The sequence below is a fragment of the Rhinoraja longicauda genome, chromosome 32 (assembly GCF_053455715.1).
Source record: "Rhinoraja longicauda isolate Sanriku21f chromosome 32, sRhiLon1.1, whole genome shotgun sequence".
NCBI lineage: Eukaryota > Metazoa > Chordata > Chondrichthyes > Rajiformes > Arhynchobatidae > Rhinoraja > Rhinoraja longicauda.
The window spans coordinates 4,360,439-4,370,886 of record NC_135984.1 but is presented as its reverse complement, the minus strand read 5'-3'; positions in this window follow the sequence as shown (position 1 = coordinate 4,370,886).

Here is a 10,448-nt window from a genome sequence, read left to right as displayed (position 1 = left end):
AACAAAGATCTAGCACAGCATCTGTCAGCTGTTGGCTTTGTGTGCTTTTACTTTATACCAACTTGATTTTTTCAATATACTGGTCTTATTTCGTAGGATGTACCGCAAGACCTCCTGAAGTTCTACACATAGGATACATTTCAAAGTCTTGGGAAGAATAATCTAGGATTAGAAAAATATATTGCAAATGCTGAAGGTTTTTTTAAAAATTATTAAAGGTGTGGTCTTTCAGATGAGATGTTTACTTGAGACTTTGCCTGTAGGAAATCCCAGGTGTGCTGGCTAATTATCACATTATATTGAATAAATACAAGTTTAGTCGAGCACAAGTACAGCAAGATGCAGATACAATGAAAATCTTGCTTGCAATGGCATTACAGGCGCATAGGTTCAGACAATACAGAAAACATATATAATGCTTAAATTAAAGAAGACAGTGAAATTTTTAAAAAGACTGCAAAAGCAAGACATAAATGCGGAACACAATTAGAAAACAAGTCTATGGTAGTGCAAGGGTATGCAAGTGTGTGTAAGGTGTGGTATTCATGTATAGTCTTTGACTGGATAGTACACAAACAAAAGCTCTTCATTGTACACAAGACAATAATAAACTATTATAAGAAAATAACTGCAGATGCTGGTACAAATCGATTTATTCACAAAATGCTGGAGTAACTCAGCAGGTCGGGCAGCATCTCGGGAGAGAAGGAATGGGTGACGTACCCGAAACGTCACCCATTCCTTCTCTCCCGAGATGCTGCCCGACCTGCTGAGTTACTCCAGCATTTTGTGAATAAAACAATAATAAACTAAACCAATAAGTAATCTATAGTGTTCCATTGCTGAGCTATGATTAGGGTTGCAGAGGTTGATTCAAGAACCTGATGACTGCAGAAAAGTAGGTGTTTCTGAACCTAGTGATATAGCACTTCAAGCTTCTGTACCTCCTGCCTAACAGTAGCAGTGAGAGGAGGCATAGCCCAAATGGTGGAGATTCTTGATGATAGATGCTGTTTTCCTGAGCCAATGCTTCACATAACTGCGTTGTTGATGGTGAGAACTTGCTTTGTGCACATTGGTTATCATGTTTCTTCTGTTACATATACCACAAAGCTACATCATTGCATGTAAAGTGCTTTGGAAAAAGAAAAAGAAAAATGTAAAGATTTTTACTCAATACTAAACACTGTATTTGTTGTTATATTGTGTTGTGTGGTAGTTTGTTTTGCACACGTTGTATGTTGTGTAACTTGCGTTGTAACAGTGACTCTATTTCAGAAAGTACATATGTTCCTGTGGCTCTGTGCAGCTAATTAATGATCAGTTCCTAAAGTCTATTTTGTCATTCAGTGAGATCATGACCATCGGCCTTTCATTGCTTCTGTGTTCCTGCAATAGATTTTGTAATAGAAAATAATAAAAGTGATGTCATTCAAAATTACGTGAACTGGAGTAGTTTCTTTGGAATCACTACATTTCTAACACTTAGAGGGTAGCTCTTGCTTTATTGACCATAGTTTTATTGACCATTGACAATTTTATTGACCATTGCTTTATTGACCAAAACTTCATCCTCAACATTGATGGTCTCCCAGTATCCACCTCACCTCACATCCGGAATCTTGGAATCATCCTTGATCAAACCCTCTCCTTCGACAAACACATCAAACACATCACAAAGACAGCCTTCTTCCACCTCAAAAACATTGCCCGTCTCCGTCCATCCCTCTCCTCCACAGCTGCAGAAACCCTCATCCACGCCTTCATCACCTCCCGTCTGGACTACTGCAACAGCCTCCTCTATGGCGCACCCTCAAAAATCATCAATAAACTTCAATACATTCAAAACTCCGCTGCCCGTCTACTCACACACACCTCGATCCGTGACCATATCACCCCCGTACTTTATAAACTCCACTGGCTCCCCATCCCCCAGAGAATCCAGTACAAAATCCTCCTCATAACCTACAAAGCCCTCCATAACCTGGCCCCATCCTACCTGACCGACCTCCTCCACAGGCACACTCCCACCTGCACCCTCCGCTCTGCCGCTGCCAATCTCCTATCCCCCCACATCCGGACCAAACTCAGATCCTGGGGGGACAGGGCTTTCTCCATCGCTGCTCCCACCCTATGGAACTCACTACCCCAAACCGTTAGAGACTCCTCCACACTCACCACATTCAAAACATCGCTGAAGTCTCACCTGTTCAGTACTGCCTTCAACCACTGAAGGTCACCTCACCTTCTGTCTCCTTTCTCTGTTCATTTATTTATTTACTTATTTATCTATTTATTCATTTCCCTATGTTCTCAAAATCTCTGTAAAGCGTCTTTGAGTATAAGAAAAGCGCTATATAAATAAAATGCATTATTATTATTAGTTATTCTCAAACTGAACAACAGTATGCAGTTCAACAGTGCTTGAAGGTGAAACCACTTGGTACACTCAATTCTTAAAGGTAATTTTAAACATGTTTAAAAAAACCTCACATCTTCCCCTTTAAAATAAAGTGAACCCCATATAACCAAGTAATTGTTTACATGTGAACTTATGGAATTAATTAATTACAATGGCACAATATATAAACAGTTATAAAATTGACTAGTTATAAATTCACGCAGTAATTGAGCCATAAAACTGCAGTTGGTAGGAATTCAAACAAAAATAGAAAAGGCTGTAAGCACATATCAAGTCAAGTAGCATCTGAGGGAAAAGATTTGTGTTTCAGGTCGAGAACTCTTCATCCAAATGGAAAAAAGTGTGAAAACAGTGTTTTAAGTGCAGAAGGGACATGTGCTGTAATCAGCAAAGGGAATGTTGAAAAGGGAGTGCAGATTAAATTTGTCAACGTAACAATCACTTTATAAAATAGCAGCTTGAAAAGTAAAAGAAAATAGAAATAAATTGAAAGTGGAAAAAGCAGCTACTAACAGAAATTGTTAAATTCATTATCAAGTTCTGAGGGCAGCAACATGCTCGAACAGAGGATGTTTTTAGTTGATCTTACATTGGAAATCATTGGATCAGAATGGGTGGCTGAAGACAGAATAATCAAATAGGGAATAAGGAGAATTAAAGTGACAGGTGACAGAAAACACAGGGTCACACTTGTGGACTAAATAGTCAAAATCCATTATGAGCCTTCTAAAAATAAGTTTGTGTAAATCCTGCAAAGGGAAGCCATGTGTATTGAGCCACTATTAACCACCCAACTCCCAGTCTAGCTTTGGCCTCTGACATTGCTCCAATGATGCCCAACTTAAGTTAAACACTACATTTTCTGTTTGAACATACTTCAGCCTAATGGACTTAATATTGAATTTAGCTATTTCAGATGAACACTTTTTAATTTTGATTTTTTTTTGTCTCCATAGATGCTGCTGTTCCTTTAAATTTTAATTTGATTCTATTCTTTTCTGTTTCTAACTTCCCTTTTTAAACTAATTGTTACCTTGACATAATTAGTCTGCTCCCTCTCACAGACATACATTTGTTTTCTTCACCTCTTCCTCTCTATGAAGTGTATTTTTTTCCCACTCTTGATGAAGGATTCCAGGTCTGATGAAGGATTCTTCCCCTGAAAAGTCAGTTTTATATTTCTCCCCATGGATACTCCTTGATCTGTTCAATGCTTCTTATAATTGCATACAAATTCAAGTGTGCAACTTCATGCACTTAAGTCTTCTTGTCTTTGAAATTTTTCACCTTAAGTTGCTGTTTTTCACCTACTTGCTGATTCTGACATCCCCCTGGGCGTGATATTCTGTAATTGTTGCATGAGGAGAATTACTCCTATCGAATACATGCTTTTACTTGCTATGGATCAGCATCTTCTTAAGGTCACCTGTGTGCAAGTTACATAAACCCAAATACAAACTTTTAATAACTAATTAATAACCACAATCAGTACAATCAAAATATGTATTTGTCAGACTACTGCATATCATAACCTCAATGGTGAAGGCTTTAACCTTGGTTGTCTTTTAGTACTGTATGTTTTTCTCCATATTGTTCTGTGTCCTGGCTATCTTTCTTCCAATTCTTAAACCATACTTCTCTCCTTTTCATCTTTCCCATTATAGTTTTTGCTGGAGATCCATTTCTTTCCCTTTTATGGAATCAGTGTTCACTGGAGCATTCCACCTCCAGTTTGCTGTTACACTCCACTAAAGTAGGCAGCAGAGGGAGATGAAATTTGCTACTTCGTGTTGTGTTGCATCAGTGCTGAAGGCATATGTATATTCCTGTGTCCTGCTACTAAATTTGTTCCATGGTTGCTGCTGCATATTGATCAGCTGCAATGACAACTGTCAAAGTGCCACAAGGTTCAAAGAAACTGATCCATCTCCAGTAAGTGAGGGACTTCAGTGTGTGCAATGCAGGTAACAAGACAGGTAAACAAGCAGCCACGGTGCATATGGACACTAGGATGGATGATTGTGTTCAATGAACTTAAAAAAATAAATTCCCATGCAAGTCAACAATGGTATGTAAGTCTCCGATTCTAACACAACCATTTTACGCAATTTTGGGAAAGTTCTTAAACTTCAATAGCTTTCGTACCCTAATACTGCTGTCAGACCTCTACAGAAGATTCTACAAATGCACCATGGAAGAGGCAGGTTGCATTGTAGCTTGGTTTGGTAACAGCTCTGCCATGACCACAAGTAATTGCAGGGTTGTAGATGCAGCCCAGTCCATCACACAGACCAAACACCCCACAATTGACTCCAACTACACTTCACGCTGCCTCATAAAAGCAACCAACATAATCGGACTTGTCCCATCCCTGTCATTCCTTCTTCCTCTTGCTCCCGCCTGACAGAAGGTACAGTAGTTCGGAAGTGCACACCTCCAGACTCAGGAACAGTGTCTTCCCCTGTTATTAGGCTTCCCAACGATCGTTCCATAAGCTAGGGTACCATCCGATTCAACTCTTCCCCATTAAGGACGTTAGACTTTGTGTATGGAACTGATGCGCTACAATACTGAGAACTACATTCTGCACTCTGCATTTCCTCCTTTGCTCATGTATGATTCTGTTTATGAGTGTTCTGGCCATTTTTATCGAAGTTTGCCTTCCCTAGGCGTTTTTGGCTCTGTTGGACTGAGTAGCGGCCAACAAAGTAACATAGATACAAAACACAAAGGTAATTGAAAATTGCATGACTGCTGTTTATTAAAGCGAACCAATTAATTATGAGAAAAGCATATTTGGATGACAAATACATGGCAGCGTCTGGTGATACGGCAGTATGATAGTGATGAGGGAGAAGGTTACGATCTACACCAATTTTTTTTAAAAATCTGAAATGTTCCCTTCAACATAGAACAAAGCCATTTGAGCAACAGAAGGAAAATAATCAAGTAACGAGCATGTTGCAAGCACCGGTTTCATATACACCAGAGATCGCATGGGGAAATTACACTTTAGGATGATTCAATTAGCTAGCAAAAAAAACACTTTGCATCAGCTGATGGTGCTTATTGCAAAAAATGTTAACATAGCTAGTTCTGGAACACATTTACACAGGGGGCTGCAGCTATATGGAACGAGTGCTTAAGAAGGTAGTTGAGGCTACAATAATCACCATTTCAAAAGATATTTTTCAGGTACATGGATTGGAAAGGATTAGAGGGATATGGGCCAAATGCAGGCAATTGGGATCTTGGTTGGCATAGGCAAGTTGGGCCAAAGAGCTTAATTCCATGTAGGAAGGAACTGCAGATGCTGGTTTAAACCGAAGATAAACACAAAAAGCTGAAGAAGGGTCTCGACCTGAAATGTCACCCATTCCTTCTCTCCAGAGATGCTGCCTGTCCCGCTGAGTTACTCCAGCTTTTTGTGTCTATCTTGAGCCTAATTCCGTGCTGTAAAGCTCGAAGATAGGCATAAAGTGCTGGAGTAACTCAGTGGGACAGGCAGCATCTCTGGAGAGAAGGAATGGGTGACATTTCAGGTCGAAAGAGATGCTGCCTTTGTGTCTATCTGTGATATGAAACAGCATCTGCAATTCTTTGTTTCTACATATTGTAAGACTCTAAAGATAGACACAAAATGCTGGATGAACTCAGCACGACAGGCAGCAACTCTGGAGAAAAGGAATAGGGGACGTTTCAGATCGAGACCCTTCTTCAGACCCTCGACCTGAAACATCGCCCATTCTTTCTCTGCAGAAATGCTGCCTGTCCCGCTGAATTACTCCAGCATTCTGTGTCTATCTTCGATGTAAACCAGCATCTGCTGTTCCTTCCTGCACATTGTAAGACTCTAAGTTGATTGCAGTTTGTAATATGGCAGGGGTTAAGGTAACCACAATATTTAAAATGACAAAAAATATCCTTGATCTTCCACTGTAACGAAAATCTTCTGATACTTTTCCTGCAACAAATGACTCCAGATGCCAGGGGAGTTTTAATTTATTTTTATTTTTATCTTTAAAAAAATTGTATTGTTTTAAAAAAAAAAATTAAATTTATGCCAGGGGAGTCGTAAGCCTTTTCCCAATTCCTACAGAGTTTTCGTTTCAGCCTTTCCTCCTGTTTGTATCCAACGCTTGCTTGCAGCTTCCCCTGTGAACAAAGCCACCATTGCTGCACTAATCAGCGCCGGCCTCTTCCTCTCCGGACCCCAGCAACAGCAGCACGACGCCCAATGAAAACAGCCCAGTGTTAAATACCAGCTCTGCCCTGCCCTGCCCACAACCATCCTAATCATCCCCAGGACAAAAAAAACATCGGCTTCTCTCCAAACCGAACGCCCAGAACTCCTCCACATTTCTCAGTCCTCAACATCAATCTATCTCAAATGTAAAATTATAATCTGAATTTGCATTAACTATTTTTTTTTGTGTGTGGGAGACGGTTCCATAGCTCCACATGATGATGCAGCAGCTAGCTTCTCTCAGTATGGCCTGAATAATTCTTTCTCAGAATTTTCAGGTTATTTTCCTTTTTCGTTACTACCCTAAGTAAACAAAAAAAGAGTCTATTTTAATTTGGCCCGTCAAACTTTTGTATTTTAGTGATTAAAAGCCTCGCTAATGTATTCTTTCTGGACAAGTTAGTGCATGGAATTCTAAAAACAATTCTGATGATTCTGCACTAGATTCTTTCAATGCTGATATACTCCATGTCAACTGCGACTGGGAGAACTAAGTGTGGAGATGTGATGTCACCAGATTTAGTACAGCTGTAGCAAAGCAGCCTCCTATACGCCTCCATGTTTAAAGACTAATATCTGTTCCTCATTACCTTTGTTGGTGCCCTGTACATGGCGGCCCTTTGCACACTTGTATTGTTTGTGAAACAAAGAATTTCACTGCACCAGGTGCATGTGACAATAAAGTATCAATCAATTAATCAATCTTTCATTTTTGTCACTATTTAGTGACGGTGTACATGGAATTCCCTTAGACTTCTGCTACTTCCGTCTTTTCACTTTTAAAAATCTGTGATCATTTCTTTAATGGATGACTTCACATTTGCTTCGATTGAAATACTTTTTTTCCTGTTATTTAATCTGTCAATGTCATTTTACGTTTTATGCTCCCTTGTGCTCTTTTTACGATGCCATCAATCATTGATGTACGGGACAAACAGGAGTGTCCTGGTGGGCCATTGTTACCTGTAGGAAGGAAGTGCAGAATGCTGGTTTACACCAAAGATATTCACAAAATGCTGGAGTAACTCAGCGGAACAGGCAATATCTCTGGATTAAAGGAATGGGTGATGTTTCGGATCGAGACCCTTCTTCAGACTCGGTTTTATCTTCTACCCAAAATCCATAAACAGAACTGCCTGGGCCATTGTTACTGTCTGCTCTTGCCCCACTGAATCTATCTCACCTTACCTTGACTCTATCCTATCCTCTTGACCAGCTTCTTCCCAGGAACATACAGGACCGTGCATGCTCTCCACCATTTTGACAACTTTCAATTTCCACTATGGAAGTCCAATCTTTAAACCTCTGTCTCCCTTCAGGAAGATAGCAACACCCTCTGCTTCTTATTGCAACAAAGATCCCTTCTACCAACACTCTCATCTGCCTAGACAAACTTGTTCTTACCCTGTACAACTGCTCTTTGACTCTGCTCACTTTCTACTAATCAAAAGTATAGCCATGGGCACCTGCATGAACTCTAGCCATTACTGTTTTTTTAACAGACCCTGTTCCAAACCTTTTCTGGTACCACTCCCCAATTCTTTCTCCATTCCATTGACAACTGCTTTGCTGCTTCTTCCGGCACTCGTGCAGAAGATGCTAATGTTATCACCTTCGCTCCCACCTTCTACCCCATGTCAAATTCACTTCCACCATTTCTGACACTTCTCTCCATTTTCTGGATCTCTCTGTCTCCATTGAATAATATGTGCAGACATGATATCAGCATAACACTTGGATACCCCTTCTGTCGTGGGGTAGACTGAGACTGACTCCCCTTTCCCCCCCCCCCCCAATCTTTGCACATCCCCCAAGCCTTTCCACTCGTCACTCTAATTTCATGCAGTTTGTGACTGTTGGCAGATCAATTTCCCTCCTGGGATAAATAAAGTTCTATCGTATCGATCCTATCATATCGTATAACACATATGTTACATACAACTGTATAACACAAGAACAGACCCTTCAGCTCACAGTAATCCTTGCTACCTGGACATGGTCCATATCCCTCCATCCACCGCCTGTGGATTCGCCTGTCAAGGCTTCATAAATATTGGTCTCATATCTACTTCCACAACCTCCCCTGGGCAGCACATTTCAGGCACTTACCACTCTGTGCAAAACAAAAACCTAACCTCATAAATCTTCTTTAAACTTTGTCCATATCACTTTAAATATAAATCCTCTAGTATTTGGCATTTGCACCCTGAGGAAAAAGACTGAGTATCTACCTTATTGCCTTTCATAATTTTATATCCCTCTATCAGGTCATCTCTCAACCTTTGACATTCCAGCGAAAGCAGTCCAAGTTTGTTCAACCTCTGCTTATAACTAATACTGTCTAATCCAGGCAACATCCCGATGAATCTCTTCTGCACCCTTCCCAGAGCCTCCACATCCTTCCTGTAATGTGGTGACCCGAACTACACACAATATTTCAAATGTGGCCTATCCAAATTTATCTATTGGCAGCAATACAAGATTCTTCCCCTTTCCCATTTTAATAGATTTTGCAGCAATTATGTAAGAAGATGGAATCAAAGTTGATTTAACCATTAATTGACTTCATACACTTCACTTCCAATTTCCATCCTGCCCTTAAATATACCTGGACTATCTCCGACATCTCCCTCCCGTTTCTGGACCTCACCATCTCATCTAGGAGACAGACTAGTGACTGACATCTACTATAAACCCACTGACTCGCACAGCTATCTGGACTACACTTCTTCCCACCCGGTCTCCTGCAAAAAGTCTATCCCCTACTCACAATTCCTCCGTCTACGCCGCATCTGCGCCCGGGATGAGGTGTTTCACACTAGGGCGTCAGAGATGTCCTCATTCTTCAGGAAACAGGGCTTGCCCTCTTCCATTATAGATGAGGCTCTCACTAGGGTCTCTTCTACATCCAGCTCCCCTCTTGTTCCTCCCCCCCCCACTTGCAACAAGGACAGAATCCCCCTCGTTCTCACCTTCCACCCCACCAGCCAGCGGATCCAACAAATCATCCGCCAACATTTCCGTCACCTACAACGGGACCCCACCACTGGCCATATCTTCCCATCCCCTCCCCTCTCTGCGTTCCGCAGAGACCGTTCCCTCCGTAACTCCCTGGTCCACTCGTCCCTTCCTACCAAACCACCCCATCCCCGGGCACTTTCCCCTGCAACCGCACGAGATGCCACACCTGTCCCTTTACCTCCCCCCTCAACTCCATCCAAGGACCCAAACAGTCTTTCCAGGTGAGATAGAGGTGCACCTCCTCCAACCTCATCTATTGCATCCGCTGCTCCAGATGTCAACTTATTTACATCGGGGAAACCAAGCGCAGGCTCGGCGATCGCTTCGCTCAACACCTGCGCTCGGTCCGCGTTGGCCAAAGTGGTCTCCCGGTGGCCGAGCACTTCAACTTCCCCTCCCATTCCCAGTCTGACCTTTCTGTCATGGGCCTCCTCCAGTGCCATAGTGAGGCCCACCGGAAATTGGAGGAACAGCACCTCATATTTCACCTGGGCAGCTTGCAGCCCAGTGGTATGAACATCGACTTCTCCAACTTTAGATGGTTCCTCTGTCCCTCTTTTCCCCTCCCCCTTCCCAGATCTCCCTCTATCTTCCTGTCTCCACCTATATCCTTCCTTTGTCCCGCCCCCTTGACATCAGTCTGAAGAAGGGTCTCAACCCGAAACGTCACCCATTCCTTCTCTCCTGAGATGCTGCCTGACCTGCTGAGTTACTCCAGCATTTTGTGGATAAATACCTTCGGTTTGTACCAGCATCTGC